Below are 19512 nucleotides of genomic sequence, written 5' to 3'. Positions count from 1 at the left end.
ACTGTATTTCCCAGAACTGGACATAGTTGTCCAAGTGAGTTCTGACCAAAGCAGATGATGCTTGGGTAGATATGTTCATAATGGCCGTGGTCATCATCATTGTGTCACAGTCATTGTTGTTTATAAAGTGCTTTTGGATGGTGGAAAAAAGCTTAAGAACAATGTAACCATGCCTATTTTGGCCACACGGTCCATATTATATCACTTCATGTTATCACCATTAACTGTTCCTAAGAACATTTCATGTCACGGTGTCCTAACTCATGGCCTAAGTCATTTCAGGACAAATTATTGCATGTTCTCAAGAGATGGTGAGAAAAGGTTTTTGATACCTTTTTCTATCTTTGTTTTGGCTTAGGAAATTTCAGCTGACTGTACTACGTGTCTGGTTACTTGAATTTGATCTCACCACTGTGTTCCTTTCAGAATATATCTACATATTTTCCTGTTCTTTGTTAGAATGATAATCTTGTAGGAGAAGATCCAAAGGAACTATACTTGCACATTAACTACAAAAGTCTAAACAGTCCCAATATCACCACTTTATCAGGCAGTACAAGCAGTACATCTAGATTGGTCCAAGAATAGTTTTGCTTGAGGCAAAGGGCATGATAATATTGTCCCCCTCGCCATTCCATAGAAAGCTTACCAAACTTTTCAGTTGAATCATTTTTGGGCACTGACGATAGGGCAGCATCTTTCACTATGCTTGAGGGAAGTATGCTAGCTTATAGAGCAGTGGTTTCCAAACTTTGGTCTTCCAGATGTTTGGGACGTCAGCTCCCAGGATTCCTGACTGTTGGCCAAGCTGACAGAAGCTTCTGAGAGTTGAAATCCACCTGGAGGACCAAAGTTTGGGAATCACTGTTTTAGATGGGAAGCAATGGGAAGACTGCCTAATGGTAGGGCTGGAGTTGGCAGTCTTGTCGGGCAATCATGTTGTCAGTAAATATCCATTTAGGATATTGCATTCAGCACATTATGGAGCTTTACCAGTGTTGGCCTGTGATCCAAGCAGAAGAGGTGGCTCATGCCAAAATGAGAGAGGTTGAGGCAAAGTACTCCATGCTTGGAGCACAAACTGTTGGTGGACACCATCCAAGATTAAGATTGACATTTCCTTTTTTCTAGCGCTGTCCAGTTTTTTTTTCAAAAATAGAAATTAAATCCAGTTGTTAAGGAACATCTAATAGATCTTGAGTCTTACAGCGCCATTGAAGAATTAGGTCTAGTATATCTATGGCTGACAATAGCCAGCATGGTGTAGTGTTGGAGGAGGACTCTGGGAGACCAGGATTCCAATCTGTGAACTATCTGAGAACAGAGTAATTAGTATTCATCAGCAGACGGTGAGCAACTACTAGACCCACACAACTCACATGCACATTTGCTCACATTCCCCAATTGTGTGATGAGCCATTTCTCAATTCAGCAGTTTAGGCTGTGATCCCATGCACTGTTGCTAGGGAGTAAATTGGATCATACACAGACATTTCTGAATGAGCAGTCATATGGCTAGATAGGTAAGTAGGCAGAGGATTGCAGCCTAAATGATCAGGAGGAAAAGAGAGTCTGAAATGTAAACAGTGGAAACTTAGAATCATGGGATCATAGAGTCCTATTGTTGTAAGAGACCTCAAGTGCCATCCATTCCAACTCCTGACATGCAGAAATACACAATCAAAGCACTCCCTGCAGATGGTCACCTATCTCTGTTTAAAAACCACCAAACAAGGAGACTCCACCACACTCCAAGATAATGTATTCCACTGTCAGACATCTCTAACTGTCAAGATGTTCCTCCTATGTTTAAGTGAAATCTCTTTTCTGTAGTTTGAATCCACTGCTCCATGTCCTAGTCTCTGGAGCAGCAGAAAATAAGCTTTCTCCATCCTCAATATGACAGCCCTTCAAATATTCAAACATAGCTATCATGTTACTCCTTAGCCTTCTTTTCATCAGGCTAAACATACTCAGCTCCCTAACCTGCTTCTCATAGGGCATGGTTTGCAAATCTTTCACCATTTTGGTCCCCCTCTTCTGGACATGCTCCAGTTTCTCAGTGTCCTTTTTGAATTGTCATGCTCAGAATGGGACACCATATTCCAAGTGAGGTCTGACCAAAGCAGAATGGAGTGGCACTATTATTTCCTTTGATCTAGGCACTATACTCCTCTTGATGCAGCCTAGAATTGCATTGGCTTTTTTAGCTGCTGCATCACGTTGCTAACTCATGTCCATCCTGTGATCCACTAAGACTCCTAGATCTCTTTCCATCAAACCAGGTGTCACCCATTCAATATAACTCAGTGTATAAAAAGCTATCTCTTAAATTTCCCCCTGAAAACAAAAGTAGGAAAAGTAGGGAGACCGATTGGGGATCTGGACTTGAAATTACCCTTGATTCTGGTGCATCATGGACATTTCCTCATGATTACTCCTATGCTATTGAGATTTCTTTTTGCAACATTTTGTTTGATTGTATTCAGCAATTTCCCAAGGATTTATTTTGTCTTGCGACTAGTTACACGCATTAACTGCCGCTAGATAATATCTTTTGACTAGCTTTGCTGGTAAACCACTGGGCTATGTAATTGAGTTTTGTGGGGAAATATGCGTTATGATCTTGAGATGAAATGAAAGAGGGATTTCTTTTTTAAACATTTCCCTTTCTAAATGCTTGTGTGAGTGTGCGGAAAAGCAGCCAAACGTTTTCTCTTTTATTCTACAGTTTTATGCCGTTCCCTCCCCATGACTGTGGAAGTTCAGATGAGGAGAAAATAGCAGCAACAATGGCATCCACAGATCTCCTCTAATTGTGAATGGCATTCATTTGTTTTCCTGGTGGAGATAAAGATGGTTGAGATCAAGATTAATACTTGGAATGAGGCATATCGGCCTCACAGTTTTGACATTGTTAAGAGGAACAGGTAAGGTCTGCTCAGAAGGGTGTCAATGACTTTGTGTCCTAAATACCAGCATCCCATAAGAAATCACCTGTTTGGCAAATGGTCTGTTCCTCCTGCCATTTCTAGAAATGTATGCATTTGATTTATTTATTGAAGCTATTAATGAACAGTATACACACACACACACACAGTGGGCCCTTGCCTTACGCGGGGAATCCGTTCCGGACCCCCCTGCATAATTCTGCCTATGCTCAAGCCCCATTCGTTTGAATGGGGCTCGTGCGTGACAGAGTCATTTGAATGGGACGCACCACCCCGCGCACCCCGTGCACTCCCCGCAGCTTGAGCACGTACACTCAAGCCCACGCAAAGCGCACCTGCGTATAATGCGGGCACATAGCATTGAGCCATGGCAGATAAAAGTGGTTTCGAACTGCATTATTTCTGCAGTGCAAATGCAGCCCGAATTGATGGAAAACATCATGTTCTATTGAGGATGCAGAAAACAGTATTTCTGCATAGAAATATTATTTGAACAGCAGAAAATATTGTTTCCTGGGCAAAGCAACCACTTGTGAATTTTGTGAATAACAAGTCCTGGCGACGAATAGGCTTTGGAAAAGGCATGTTTTTGGAAGACTTTCTCGCAGTGGGGAGAAAATTGCTAGAAATACTTGTTCTTTGAGAAGAATAAGTGAATAATGACATCCCTATTAACAAGGAGCAAGGTTAATGTCTTGCACCAAACACTTGGGTCACGTTGATCTTTGCAAGAGTTTGTCACACCATTGTGATACACAAAACTATCCTGTCGGCCAGCTTTTAGGTGGTGACATCTCTGGCGGTTAAGTGCTAAAAAGAGAGAGGGGAAAAACATGCTTAATATTGTGTTCAAGAAAACATACCCTGCGCTTGAACTTTTAAATGACTATTTCGCGATGAAAAGTAATATTCATTTACAGCTGGCTTGGGAAGGAGCTTGTGAGTTAAACAAATGCCCTTTGTGATATTGCCAACAAAAAGAACAAGATTAATATTGGTGTTTGCTTTTATCCAGGTTTGTTCAACCAGTGGTTTAGGAATATCTAATGGATCTTGAATGCTATAGCACAGGTGAGGAATTAGAGTTGGTACATGGAAGGCTGATGAGATCTGACATGATGTAGTGGTTTGAATGTTGGATTTGAACTCTTGGAGACCAGGATTCAAATCCCTATTCAGCCATAGAAACCCACTGGGTGACCTTGGGCAAGTCACATTCTCTCAGCCTCAGAGGACGGCAAGGGCAAACTCCCCTCTGAATAAACCTTGCCAAGAAAACCCTGTGAATAATTTATCTTAGGGTTACCGTAAGTCAGAAATGACTTGAAGGCACACAATGACAACAATGAGAAGGGCCAAAGACTACAGTGGTTCAGGTGCCATACTTCATTAGGGCCAGAGAGAGAATGGAAAAACAGATGAGCGTTTACACAAGCTGAGTAAATAGTTGGTAATACCAATGATACTCCTAATAGTTATAATACTGAATAAAGCATACAATGAATTTTGCCTCATGTTCTCATTCTGGAATATTTTTAGGCATTGCATGAGGATTATTTGCAAAGTTCACCTGAGTCTGTAGCTTGGTCTTAAAATTTCTAGATATCGTATCTATCTTGCTATTGAGGAAACCTGTTTCCTTTATGGGATTATTCACACTACACAATTATAGTGCCATTACTCCACTTTCCTTTTCATGGTCCCATCCTATGAAATCCGTGGACTGGTCATTTTAGGAGACCCTAGAGCTCCCTGGTTGAGATTTCTAAAATCCCATCCTTTAAAATACAAATCCCAGGATTATGCAGAATGCTGCCTGGGCAGTTAAAGTGGAATCAAAGTGCTATAACTATGTACTATGAAAGTGCTTCTTTTATAATAGGCATTTGGTATCTGCTGGAGTTTGGTTCCAGGAACCTCTGTGGATATAAAAGTATTTGAATGTTCAAGTCCTATTAAATACAGTGCCATAGTAAAATGGTGTCTCTTATAAAAAAAGGTTTGCTTTTTGGAATTTATGTATATTTTTAATATTTTCAAGCTGTGGATGGTTGAATTGGTGGATAAAGAATCTATGAATATGGAGAGCCAACTGACATTCTGCATGGAACATGTGGCCTTGATGTTATGGTTTAATGCTCTGTCTCCTAATCTGACCTCCTAAAAGCCAACTTAAAAGTCTGGCAGCACCAAGCAAATGGGTTTGGTGACATTGGTGGGGAGCAGGATTGCTGAAGGATGATGCACCCAACCTTTTCCACCAGTAAGCTGCAATATGAGCAGAAGCAGGGACTGTTGCAATTCCTTGTTGTGCTGTGGTTCACTGGTAAGAGTGGGCTAGAAACATTATCCCTTCAGTGCCCAGATTGCCAGCACTGCAGAACTCCTTTGCTCGGTATGATATCTGGCTCTTAAGGTGGATTTTAAGGGCAATTGTGGTCAGGGCAATAGTGCCACGATTGTAAATGTCAATGTGAAACAGTTACGAGGTCGTAAGTATAGCTTATGACATCGTAATACTTAATGGGATACCTGTTAAGTATTTTTCCCCCTGCAGCAAAATTCCTCTACAGCGCACCACGATTTTTCAATATGGGGTGACTTCAGGACTTTCGAATTTGTGGAGATGTATTTGTTTTCTCCTGCAGTAGGGAGAAAGCTACCCCAATTATGGGAGGACAAAACAGCCAAGGATACTACCCTATATGTAGCATTATACCCCTATGTATGAAAAGAGAGAGGTTGGCAGCATGGATTTAAGACTACTTCATGAAGAAATAGACTTAAGTCTATGAAAGCTCATGCTGCCAACCTCATGCACCCAGTGCCATTCAAAGCTGCAGACAATAATTAGGTTTAATTATTCTTAGATCAGTATCTCTAAGAATCTAAGGGTCAGAATGCAAAGATATAGCCATGTTAGTCTGTAGAATCAGTTCGTAGAGAGATCTTGTAGTACCTTTGAGACTAACGGAAAGAAAGAAGTTGGCAGCATGAGCTTTCATAGACTCTGGTATACTTCCTTAAATGCATCTGAGGAAGTAGGCTGAAGCCTCTGAAAGCTCATGCTGCCAATTTCTTTCTTTTGGTTAATCTAAGGCAGGGGTTGGCAACCTACAGCCCACAGGCCGAATCCGACCCGCCGAGGCCTTGCGACCGGCCCCAGCTCGGCCCTGCCGCCCCCGCCGCAGCTTCTGCGCTGCTCACTGCCCTCTTCCTCCACCGTGCATGGCTGCACGGAGGAGGCGGAGGAAGAGGAGGGCAGCGAGGCCTGGGGCGGAGGAGGCGAAGGTGGAAGCGGCGCCTCCTGCGTGCGGCCGCCCCACCCTTCCCGTGGCCTCCTCCCTCCCTCTCAGCCTCTGTGGAGGCCGAAGCCTCCGCAGAGGCCGGGAAGGGGTGTGCGGGGCTGCCGCCGGCGGCCTCCCCCTCCATCTCAGCCTCTGCGGAGGCCGAAGCCTCTGCATAGGCCAGGAAGGAGTGCGCGGGGCCACCGGCAATCGCCACAATCGCCGGCAGCCTCCTCCCTCCTTATTTATTTATTTTTTGGCTTTGGCCCACCAGTTGTCTGAGGGACAGCAACCCGGCCCCCGGCTCAAAAAGGTTGCCTACCCCTGATCTAAGGGTTAGTTACTCCCATTTTGGAATCCAACAATCTAGATTCTTCTTTTTTTTAAAGATGAAAAACATCTGTTGTGGCCAGAGGAGGAATTTGCCTCAGGACTATGGCTCAGTAGGCACCTTTACTTTCCATTTGCTGTCACCATTGTGGAACTTGAGTCTAACAGCACATCCTGTGGTTTGGAGGTCTAGCCAAGATGATTTGGGGACTTTTCTGGTTCTCTCCATATCTCAAGCTGGTGAAAATTCAGGGAGGACTCAAAAGTTTGCATTTGAAATTTTCTTTTAGTAGACCCCTAAAAGCATTACCAACCCCCCCCCCCCTGATATTTTGGTAATGCTGAGGATCTTTGCTAAGGGAACCAAAAGATGCAGCTCAAGTTGCACATATGGGTTGTTGTCTTTGTTATTTGCCATCAAGTCAATTTAGATTTATGGTGATCCTATGAAATAGAATTCAAAGATATAGCCATGTAAGTCTGTAGAATCTGTATGTCTGTAGATCTTGTAGCACCTCTGAGACTAAAAGAATGAGATAGGCAGCATGAACTTTCATAGATTTAAGTTTACTTAGTGGGAAAATAGGACAGTGCAACCACTGTGTAACTACACAAGTGTAGATCTACACTGTGCAAGTAGGAATGTAGGATCTTGGCCTTTGCACTTTGCATGATTTGCCACTTTGTTTTCTTCTTTGGGCATTATGCCTAACTTTCTATAATAATATAAAATGCAGGACAGCTTATAAGTAACAGATATAAATCATCACATTTTTAAAAGAAACCCAGACCTAACAATAAAACAGATAGTAGTAAAACAGCACCATAAAAATGTCACATCTTTCTTTTTTAAAAAAGACAACACACAAACAACTGCAGTAGACTAAAAAAAGATATCATACGTTAAGATTTAAAACATAAAAAACCAAGGCTGCCAGAATAAAATAGTCTTAAGAGTGCTGTCAAGAAAGGAAGCAGAGAGCAGACTTGACTAGCAACTCTGTTTTGGGAGACTGTCCACACTACAGCCTCAGTTGTGTAGGTGCTACAATCTGCTTCACCTGCAGGTTGTAGACACAAAATGGACTGCGGTGCCATTGGGTGGCCATGTCAGGACTGTCCAGACACTGACATTTCAGAGTCAAAATCCAACAACTAGAGATGGCATCTTGTGTGTCACAGGTGATGGGCCTGATAGTGTCATTGAGTGTGCCACTTTAGGCGTCAGTCACACTTGCACAAAGTATGCCTTTCAAGCAAAGAAGACAACATCTAACAAAGGTGGGAAATGTTATTGTTGTGTGCCTTCAAGTCATTTCTGACTTATGGTGACCGCAAGGCAACCCTATCATGGGATTTTCCTGGCAGGATTTGTTCGGAAGGGGTGTGCCTTTGCCTTTCTCTGAGGCTGAGAGAATGTGACTTGCCCAAGGTCACCCAGTGGGTTTCCTTGGCTGAATGGGATTCAAACCCGGGTCCCCAGACTCATACTTTATTATTCTTTTTTTAAAATTGTTTTTAAAATGGCTCTGAGCTTGCGTTTTTAAAACAGAAGTTGATTTAATTGTGCTTTAATGTTCATACTAAGTGTTGTTGTTTTTTCAGTTGCATTGTGTTTTTAAATGGTTGAACAGTTCCTGGAAGCTCATGCTGGGGGAAAGGTGGGATATACATTAAAATAAGTTAATCCTAAATACACTGTCATGATGAGTCCCTGAACTAATATACACCACTGTATTATGAACCCTGAGTGATGCTCACAAGATCTTTTGGATTGGGGCAAAGAACTTAAATGAGTTCAATTCCAGATTATTCACGGAAATACATACAGGTCCAAAAAGAAGGAGAAGCACCCGTCTCTCAGTACTGACTCCCAAACAGAACTGTATCCATCCACCTGAGTTCTGCCTCTATTCCAATCATGAACCTATATACTTTTCCCATCCAGAATGCAGATCTTGCTTTTATTTTTGGAAGTGATGTTTGGGGGGGGGGGGAGTGGGGTGAGTAAGTTTCTGGCTTTCTCCTTTGTGCTGTTTTAGGGTCATGGAAATGGATGTTCCGAAACCAGACATAAAGGTTGCAAAGGGGCAGCTGTGCAAATGATGTTTCTTTTGGATCCATTATTTTGGCTTCTGTTTATAGAGATCTCTTTATGGGAAACCCACAACATATTTTCCAGCGAAGTGCACATGTATAGTCTCAAGAGCCCAGAGTACCATTTAACTGTCATTTCCTTTGATTAACCTTCACCTGATCCTGCTCCCGTAGGCAATTTTACTCGCCTTTGTTCTCCCATTTAAATACCACTTTCCATCAGGTAGGCACATTTGTCATTAAGGGGATGCCTGTGTCGTCTATATGGATGCCATAGCATTGGTGCAGCTTAGCAACCTTGCCACACATAAGAAGCTGCACCAGACTGGTTTTGAGGATTGCAAAAAGGGTGTTTTGGGGCCCTATCACACTATGCAATTATGACACTATGACTCCACATTAACTGCCATGGCTGCAAACTATGGAGCCCTGGGATTTGCAGTTTCAGGAGGCACTAGAGCTTTCCGTTGGAGAATTTTCAACACTCCTCCTTCAACTGCAAATTCCAGGATTCCATAGAATGCTTCCATGGTAGTTAAAGTGGAATCTTAAACACGTTCATTGTTTTAATGTGAAAGGGCCCTTTTTGATTTTTCATCAGATGGAGAAATGTGTAAAATATCTGTCTTGAATTCAAGGTTGTAGAAGTGGTGTTGCCGAGGGAAATTCTTTTAGAGGGGAAACATGATCAGGGCTATGCAGCAAAATGCATCAGGATCCAAAATCCACAAAAGAATGATACCTTTATTGGCCAGCCAAAATGCCAAAAATGTATTATGCAAGTTTTCAAAGCTTCACTGGCTTCTGCATCAGGCAAAGGTGTTAAAAACCATGCAGGAGAAAAATGGCAAAGATATTAGAGTCATAGGCCTACATTCTGGGTCATGTGTTACTCTGTTATTAAGATGGTATTGAGGAATTTCAGTACAGGCAGAGGCCATCTTCTTGGCCATCTGAGGACCAGGGACTGGGACTTAGGTCTTTGAAGATTTTACCACCAACAAAGATGAAATGGTGGTACATGCTCTGGTAACCTCTCGGTTGGATTTCTGTAACGTGCTCTACATGGGGCAACCCTTGTACCAAACCCGAAAGCTTCAATTAGTGCAGAATATGGCAGCCAGGCTGGTCACTGGATGCCCCAGGACCAGCCATATAATACCAGTTTTACAAGATCTACACTGGCTGCCCATTCGCTTCCGGGTGCAATACAAGGTATTGGTAATTACCTATAAAGCCCTAAATGGCTTGGGCCCAGGGTACTTGGAGGACCGCCTCTCCCCATATAATCCGCCCCGCACTCTCAAATCGGCCGGGAAGCAATTGCTGAGAGGTCCAGACATGAAATACTCTGTGACTGCACAAAGGGCATTTTCCAGCTTGGCCCCGCAGCTCTGGAACTCCCTTCCCGGTGAGCTCCGCTCCGTTACCTCCCTTGACTTATTTAGGAAGAGGTTAAAAACCTTCCTCTTCCAACAGGCTTTCCCCCAGATAATGTAGCATCTGCTCTCTCCCTGATGTATTGTTCCACCTGCACTTTACGCTAGCTATTGTTGTGTTTTAATTCTGTAGTTTTTACCTTGTTTTTAATCTGTTTTATTGCATTGTTTGTGCTTTGATGTATTTTATACTGTTTGTGTGATTTGTACATTGTTGTACTTTGTTGTTACCCCGCTTAGATCTGCAAGGATAAGCGGGATACAAATAAACAGTTTATTATTTATTATTAAAACTCCTTCATTAGAGTATCATTGCCAAGTTTTACCTATACAGCACCCAAGAGTTTTGACAGATATAATGGTACAGATGAGTCTCTCCTAAGAAAGGATAGCAGTCGGACATGGTACATTCTTTTGCATTTTGGTTGGCTAAAAGAGGATTTCTTTTGTAGATTTTCAATTCTGTTAGAGAGAAAACCAAAGAAATGCATTGAAAGGGCTTTCCTCTCTTCTTCTGTGTATACCTCGGGTTCCCAGGATAAAAGCAGGAGAGGGATCCTGTACCTTTTCTACTATGGAAGGAAAGAAAATAATATGTAGAAGAGGAAATTTCAGAAATACTGCTTGTCACACAAATAGAAAACATGCAACACCTACAGAACTTCCTACACGTCCCTCTCCATATTTTGCTCTGGCAACCTTACCCTCATCATCCATGGGAAAACATACTTCTCCAATTGTAAATCTTCAAGCCAATTCCTAGCCTATTCTGGGGTTATAGATTTCATCAGGCTGCCTGTCAGTCAGGTTAATAGTCTTAGTTATAATTACCTATCCAGAAACAATTCCTATATCTGTAAACAGCAGTAACAACAACAGCATCTAACAACATCAAGACTGGCCCCATGAGATCAAACATATGCACACTGGAAATGGAGGCCACCGGGTTTGTATCAGGAAGGTCATAAAATGAACCGCTGGAGAAGGGAGAAGATTGCAAAGAGTTGAGGCTACATCTATGCAGGCAGATGCATTAGCATACATGTTTAGGTTCTCATGCCTTTTAACTATTCATTCATTACACATACCCTGCTTTCCTGGAGCTTAACAATGGTTCCCTGGAGGCCTCCTACCCAGTCCTCTTGCAGGTCAGTCCTGCTTTGCTTCCTCAGTAGAAGATTATCTACATTCATACCTTGCACTGGGCCTTTTTTTTCTCTGCAGTGCTTAGTACTCAGTTCCATAGATCATTTCACCTCCTGGCTTTCATTGCCTGGTGCTTCTCCTCTGACCCATTGCTTTGAAATCACCACACTTGTTGTTGTTTTGAACTCCAGAAGGGAAGAAAAATTAAACACATATCGCAGGGCTGTAACTGTGTTTAAATAGTAAAAAACAAAAGAGCCGGAATCCTGTTAGTGACATAGAATCATGGAATCATAGATTTGCAAGTATAAATACAAGTTAGGCTTGCGCATGTATATATATTTTTGTAATTGCAGAAATTAACATTCTCTTCATTCCTCTGCAATGTCGAAAAGCCACACTTAGTACTCACTGTTGTGTGGCAATGCTCCTCCATGGCCATTCTGTTGCTGGTGGAGAGTAGAGGGATCAGAGAAGCATCTGGCTATGTTCCCAATGATATCATTTGCTGAGACCTCTGGGAATTCCCAGCAGACCTTGATGGGAAATGCCCTTGGTCTTCATCTAACTACAGGGCCACAGCTAGCTGCTTTTCTGATTCCCCTGTTCTCCACCAGTCATGGGATGGCCATGATAACTTGCCTTCAAGTCGTTTCTGACTTATGGTGACCCTAACGAGAACCTAGCATGGTGTTGTCTTGGCAAGTTTTTTCAAAGGGGGCTTGCCATTGCCATCCTCTGAGGCTGAGAGAGTCTGACTTGCCCAAGGTCACCTAAAGGGTTTTCATAGCTGAGCAGGTATTCGAACCCTGCTCTAAAGAGTCACAGAACAACATCAAACCACTACACCATGCTGGCTTTCTTGTTGATGGACTATCACAACCCAGTAGTAAGTCATGGGATGGTGACAGGTGAGTCACAGTGGAATTCCACATGCCAAACTCTTGATCATGTAGGATCTCAATGAATATGTGTCATAGTGGCAGAATCACAACGCATATGTAGAAAAAGATGTACCCCACCACCAAGCCTTTGCAATGGGAGCAAAGCAACTGGGATGTTCTTTCCTTTCCTTCCATAGTAGAAAAGGACAAGGTTCTATGCCCTCATATGTTGGGTAAAAATTGCTCTGAGAACCTTTGGGGCTGTACAGCAGAGTATAAATACTCCAAATAATAATAATAATAATAATAATAATAATAATAATAATAATAATAATGGACCTATTCTACTATTCAGGAGCAAGGCATGATCCTGTGCATTTAAATCAGTTCTTTTGATTCTGAATAGGAAGATATTTGTGATTTTGGATAAATTCTTTAAAAAATGAAGTGAAACAAAATTTTCACCCATCCTTGCTTGTATACCTGAGAGCCATACACTGCTAAGGGTAAAGCACTGTGAAAGGTGGTACAGGATACCTCTTTCTTCAATGGTCTATAAGTAGCTATTCTGTCCTGATGGAGGTTACACTAAGATAAACCACCTATACGATTCCAGACTTGCTCTGCTGAGATGAGAATAAAAGTGGGAAGCTGACTACAAGAATATCATGAATGCGTCGACTTCATAACAGGATGGAGAAAGGGGAAGGGGGGCTATGATAGGGAAACATCCTCCTTTTCTGTTATAGGATGTTTGTGCCTGCACAGCAATTCCATTTAATTTCAAAATGGCAGGGCCAGATGCTGAAATAGCATCTGTGCCCACAAAGGTCAATGGTATTGATAGTGTCTGCCTCCTCCCGGAAGGTTCATCAATGAGCAAATTCAAGTGATCTTTCTCAATCAGCCTCAGCCAAGCTCATAACATTCTTTTTAAAAGGAGATGTATTTCTAATGAGGACATACGCTGACGGATCGAGTGGAAACAAAGCTATTAGTGACATATCCAGCCTTATTCCCTCTTTCGCCATATGGAGAGGATGGGTTAATTTGAGCCAAGGCCCCATTCAAGCTTAACACCAGAAACTTTGTTTTAGTGCCAGCTCCTGGGAGATGCAAAATAAGAATGAGGAAAAGGCAATAGATTTAAGTACTGATATAAGTAAATATTTGCACAAATGCATTCCCTGGCTTGCCAGTTGCCATATAAGCAAGCAGGTTGACCAGTGCCAGACCCACACTCTAGGTCAAGGATAATTTGCTGTAACCAATCCAAATCTGTCCCATTCTGACAAACTCTGGTTTGTGCTAATAGAGGAATTCTATTAGCACAACCTAATCTCTGGGTTTGCAGTGTTCCCTAATATCTGTTGTACTTTCATGCATGTGTAAGTCATCACAATATTGCAATGATCAAAGTGAAGTCATGCATATGTGAACAGGCAGGGATTCCAAAGTTTATCCATATGCCCACCTATCCAAAACACATGCGCATCCTGCATTTCTTCCATGGAACAAAGAACAGTATAAAATTGGTGCTCTGTTTTATCCTTACTACACCCATGTGAGTTAGATTATTTGAGAGAGAGAGTGACCAATCCATGGTTACCCACCAAGCTTCATAATGGAGTAGGGATGTGAGCCTGGGTAATTTCAGTGTTGATTTAATATCCTAATCTCTTCATTTCACAATTCAGTCCTCAGTCAAAACTGAATCATGTGCAATTTCCTCCCAAAAATGTGATCGGGTTTATATCTGCATACTGAGTTTCTGCACGTGTTGATTCAGTAGACTGGGCACCACAGGACTAAATGCAATGGCTAGTACCAACTGGAATATGCCCTTTGAATCAATAGAACCTATACAAATGTTGACTTAACAACTGACTCAGTAGTAGGTCTACTGTAATTAAGCCTGTTGTTGTTAACTGCCCCTGTCCTCCACTATTTTGGTTAGGTCCTGCAGATTCAGTGACCTCCCTGACAGGGATGTAGCCAAGGGGGGGGGTCCGTGGGATCCGGACCCCCCCTTCTGTTAGGCACAATGAATGGTATGTGCTACTGCGCCCAAGCCCCATTATAATGGTGGCACTCAGTCTGGACCCCCTCTTCCCAAAATCCTGGCTATGTCCCTGTCCCTGATCAAGTCTAACCATCTGGCATGTGGTCTTCCTCTCTTTCTGCTGCCGTCTACCTTCCCTAGCAGTCATTTCTAATGAGTCATGGCTTCTCATGATGTGGACAAAGTACAGTAGGCTCCGTTTCTTCATCTTGGCTTTCTTCTCAGTTTCTTCATCTTGGCTTCCAGGGATAGTTCAGGCTTGATCTGATCTAGGATGCATTTGTGTGTCTTTTTGGCCAACCATGGTATCCTCAACACTCTTCTCCAGCACCACATCTCAGATGAGTTGATTTTCTTTCTGTCGGCTTTCTTCACTGTCCAGCTCTAGCATCTCTAAAAACACAGGAACAACCTGGTCAGATAAACAAAATCATTTTGAACCTTCTAAAGACCTCCTGAATGCTTATTTTAATACATAGCTTGGGATGGCTTTTTCTTTCACCATATTCCACTTTTCTTACGGTTTCTATTTTGGTGGCCAAACTTCTAGATCTATTTTTTAACATTTTGGGGAGCTGGTAGTGAGACAGGCTCATCTTCTCCTCCCTTTTCTCTCAAATTTTCTGTTCCTGCATTTTCAGTAAGGGATTTCTGGAATCATACGCAACTCCAGTACAAAAAGCAAGAGCAGAATCCTACACTATTTCCCAGCCCAAATTTTGTTCATCACATTATTTACTAGAGACATACTGGCCCAGCACTGCCACCCAACACATATCCACACTGCAGAAATAAAGCAGTTCGATACCATTTTAACTGTGATTAGTCTATCCCTGGGATTTGCAGTTTGTTGAGGCACCAAATCTCTCTGACAGATGAGGCTAAATATGTCACCAAACTACAAATCCTATGATTCCACAAGGCGGAGCCATGACAGTTGAAGTGGTGCCAAACTGCTTTATTTCGCAGTGTGGAAGAGCTGTGAAAGTCTTTCTCTAGCCCCCTTTCACCATCCTCCCAGTGCTGATGCTGCTAAAAACCTTCAGCTAGACAGCAGATGAGGAAGAAAAGCAATGGCTAGACAGGCATTAAAAAAGAGCTTCTTCGTTAACTGAGATTAACATGTATGTAGATTTATTCCATGGGAAGGATCACAATGGATAAGGGATGGAGTATAATAATTATTACAGTACACATAACTTAAGCAAGGGATGGATCTCAGACTGTTTCCCTCTCTGGGCTAAACAGAAGTAATATTGGATATAAAACTAAGGTGTCTGAAGAAAGGGCAGGGGAAAGGAGAACAAAAACAACATGGAAGGATTTCCTTTTTGTTCCCTGAAATTGTTTCTCCTGATAATGAACGATCAATTTTTAGCACCCTGAATGCAGTTGGAAATTGAATTCAGCATTTTAATTTATTGGTACTATTGTAGGCTGGTGTTTTTTTTAAGGACATGGTGCTGATTTTTTTTCCTCATCCTCAGTGGTAAAGATGCATTAATTTTGCTTCTTGCATTAGTCTCATGCTTAAACACATCTCACTGGACAGTGGTGGACCGCTGAATGATAGCCATTCCTGATATTCGCTGGTTGTTCTCTTTTCACCACCCCCTCCGTCCCTTTTCTGAGCCTGGCAATGGCAAGTTCAGTGACTCTAGATTTGAAACTTGATTTCCTTGGCATTAGCATTCAGCTGCAGGGATGTAAGATAATAGTATTAAAAGCAACCTTCCAGCCTGTTGTCATGGATGCAACACAACCCAATATCGGGAGCCATACACCGCTGGAACATTATGCAATCTCGTTTTTATCTACTGATTTTAATTTAATTACAATGGAGATGCTTTCCCCAAATATCAAATGCACATTTATTTATTTATTTCCCTTTTCTTTTCTTTTAAGCCAGCATTCAAACTATTGCCATTGTGCAGCTAATGCTCTTTGTCCCATGTCCCTTTTTCTTCATAGTCTAAATATGGGTCAGTATTAGTTAGAAGACGCGTCGAAATGACTTGCCATGAAATGCTGGTATCTGTGACAGAATGCATGCTGTTTGTTTATAAAATGAATTTTAAAGGGATCCAACAACAAGAATCCTGGGAACTGGAGGGAATCCTGGGAACTGCAGTTTATTGTGGCACCAGAGCTCTCTGACAGAGAAGGCTGAATGTCTTGCTAAACTACAGTTCCCAGAATTCCCTGGCATTGAGACAGGGCAGTTAAAGCGTTTTCAAACTGGATTATTTCTGCAGTGTGTTTTGGACCTAGGACTGGCCTCCTGTTAGCATCCTACTCATGCAAAAATTGTCTTGTGCAAGTGGATGGTTATTTTTGACCAATGCATAATGACAGTATTCAATTGAAGGTTACAAACACAGAGTTGTGCAACATCACCTGTTAAGAAGAGGATGGAGCTTAACCAAGGAATAACACCATGAGCTAGGCTAAATCTCATGATGTAGATCTTAGCCTAGGCTACCAATTCTTGGGAGGAGAGGTCTGGTTCCAAGGGCTCCTCTATGGAGTTTATCAGACTAGTGAGATCCCGTGGGAAAACGGGAGTTAAACACGATGTAACGCGAAGATAACCTGGAAATGCCCAAAGTGTATCACACGACGTCACAGTTAATGTGAAACAACGTGAAGTTAATCCGCAGTTAATAATAATAATAATAATTTGTTTTATTTCTATACCACTATTCCAAAGATCATAGCGGTGAACAGCAAGTAAGCTAATTAGCAAGTAAGCTAATTTGCCCCCAACAGTCTGGGTACTCATTTTAGCTCCCTCCTCGGAAGGATGCAAGCCTGAGTCGAGCTTGGGTCCTTTTGCTGGTCTTGAACTCGCAACCTTGTGGTTTCGAGTGAATGGCTGTAGTACAGGCATTAACCACTGCGCCACCAGCAGCTTTTTAAACTTGGAACAAACCGAATTTAAAAAGCTGCTGGTTTCCTCTGCTTTGACTGCGGATTAACTTGGCATTATTTCATTTTAGCAGCAATTACTGTGATAAACTTTCCGAATTTGTAAGTTCTGTTTAAATTTGAATTTAACTTAACTCTCGTTTAACTCCCGTTTTCTCACTAGTGTGATAAACCCCTATGTTTCTGGTGATGAGGGGGGTATGCTGGAGACTGGGGATGGTGTTTTCCCACCAGAGATGGGACCTCATATTCTTGGTGCAAGCAGGCCTGAATCCTGTTTGTGAAGTTTTGTGGGTTTTTTGGGCAATGTGGCCATGTTCTAGAAGAGTTTATTCCTGACGTTTCGCTGACATCTTTGGCTGACATCTTCAGAGCATGTTGTTTGTTCAAACTAGTTGAAACACATTGAATCAATGGGATTTACCTATATGTTGACTTCAGTAATGGATCCAATGAGTCTACCAACCATCTACCAACCAATTACAACCCAGGCCTATATTTTCCACTGTGGCCTGCTAGTAGTGAGACGTCAAATGGCCGGCACACATAAGTGTGACCCTAAGAGGGCCATCTGTACTGCGCTCCGAGGTCCCAGCTGTGCTCCAATGCAGTCTTAGTGGTTCATGGTGCTCTTTTGTCACCGACTGCCTTTTGAACATGGGAAATGGAAGCATCTGGAGGGGTCCCTGGGGATGTGTCCTGCCCCACACAAGAAGGTTGTGTTTGTAGTATTTCTGAGAACAACAGACGCCATCTGCCTCCTCCACAGACCACCAATGTTTGCCATAGTCTGTGACCTTAGTTTTCATTGACATGACATATGTGGGATATGGGCTATGCCACTTCAGATGCGCAGAGAGAAGACTTGCATCACGAAATCTTTTTTCTACAAAATTAATAAATCAAAACCAAAGAAAGAAACAGAAACAAAAGAACCCCTTCCATCCAGCTTTCTTTTACACAGAAAGCCAACATCTGTAGGATGTCCCTGGAAGAAGTCATAAAAGGGCTTTCTCAGTGGTGGTACCTCCAAGAATGTAGGATTCTCTCCAAGTATCCAGGGAGAATGGTTTTTGGGTGGCTTTGCTTCGAATTTGGAGGTGAGGTTATTGTGTTCATTTTACCACTGACTTCCCTTGCCCCTTCTCCAAAATTCAGAGATTTTTTATTTAAGAAGGCACTTGGGTTTTAGCATCTTGCAACAGATAGAGCTTTTGATGGAAGGGGGATTTGTAGTGTTTTTAAAATTCATTTATGATTGATGCATCACTTTTGGACGTTTTTAATTGACTGTTCTTTTAAACTGTAAGCCGTTCTGAGTCCCAATTTTCGGGGGAGTGGGGGTGGGATACGAATGCAGTCAGCCCTCTGTATCTACGGATTTTTTAAATTCCACCATCCATGGCTTAAAAATATATTTTAAAAATATAGAAATTCTAATGAGCAAATTTTGATTTTGCCATTTCATATAAGGGACACCATTTTACTATGCCATTGTATTTAATGGGACGAGCATCCATGGGTTTTGGTATCCACAGCAGGTCCTGGAACCAAACCCAAGTGAATACCAAGGGTCCAATGTAAATATAATAATAACACTAATAATACTAATACTAATAATTCTGTTTCAATGTTTTTGCCTCAGAAGCTTGCTCAAATAACCACAAGAGACCAAGTTGGAGGAAAGGCCACAACTTTATTAAAGCAAACCATTAGAAGGGTTGGCACAAAGCATGAGGTCAGGATCTGCGAAATCAGACAACCCCATCTTGGTCTGATAGCAAAACCTGGTACCCACCAGGCATTGGGATGACGTAGGGGCTAATGAACACCGCTTTACCGCAACACTGCCGTGTGTTCACATATTCGCTAAGTCCCTAGTCACTGGGAGGCGTCCTTGCGTTATGGCCCCCACAATGGCCATATGCCTGCCCTATTCGCCCCTGGGTCCCTACTGGCTCCCAAACCAGAGCTCCGTAGCCCTGGTACCACACCGTGCAGATCCTGGCCTATGCTGCCGCCCCAAAGTTGTGACAAAAACCCACAAAGAAAGCGGTGGGTGGGTGGGAGAAGCACTACGCTGGCCTGTTCCCTTCCTGCTTGGCTCCGACCTCGTTGGAGCCAAGCACCGACTGGGGCCGGAGCCGGCCGTGCGGCCTTAAATAGGCCCCGGCTCCGCCCCCAGATCACCTGATCCGGGAGACTCCTCCTCCAGGGCAGCTAGCCAATGAGCTGCCTGGAGGACCGGAACTCCTGGACCATAGAGCCCGACCCCTAGAGCGTCGCAGGGCAGAAGCAGGACACTTCCGCCCCGCGCACCAATAAGGGGCCAGGGCAAGCCCCAGAGACTTCTGGGGCTTGAAGTCCGCGCCGCTGTCTAGAGGCAAA

General features: G+C 42.7%; 1 long non-coding RNA gene across 1 annotated transcript in view; it reads left to right on the top strand.

Annotated features, from left to right (window-relative positions):
* LOC149308833 (uncharacterized) overlaps positions 1–19512 on the top strand; it is an 81989-nt gene that overhangs the window by 46493 nt on the left and 15984 nt on the right. Inside the window, exon 2 of the long non-coding RNA XR_016282062.1 lies at positions 2732–2930. This is a non-coding gene — a long non-coding RNA (uncharacterized LOC149308833). The remainder of the gene's footprint in view (positions 1–2731; positions 2931–19512) is intronic.

The sequence above is a fragment of the Sceloporus occidentalis genome, unplaced genomic scaffold, assembly GCF_023333645.1.
Source record: "Sceloporus occidentalis isolate IW3139 unplaced genomic scaffold, rSceOcc1.0.p SCAF_8, whole genome shotgun sequence".
NCBI classification, from domain to species: Eukaryota; Metazoa; Chordata; class Lepidosauria; order Squamata; family Phrynosomatidae; genus Sceloporus; species Sceloporus occidentalis.
This window is presented reverse-complemented; position numbering and strand designations above follow the sequence as displayed.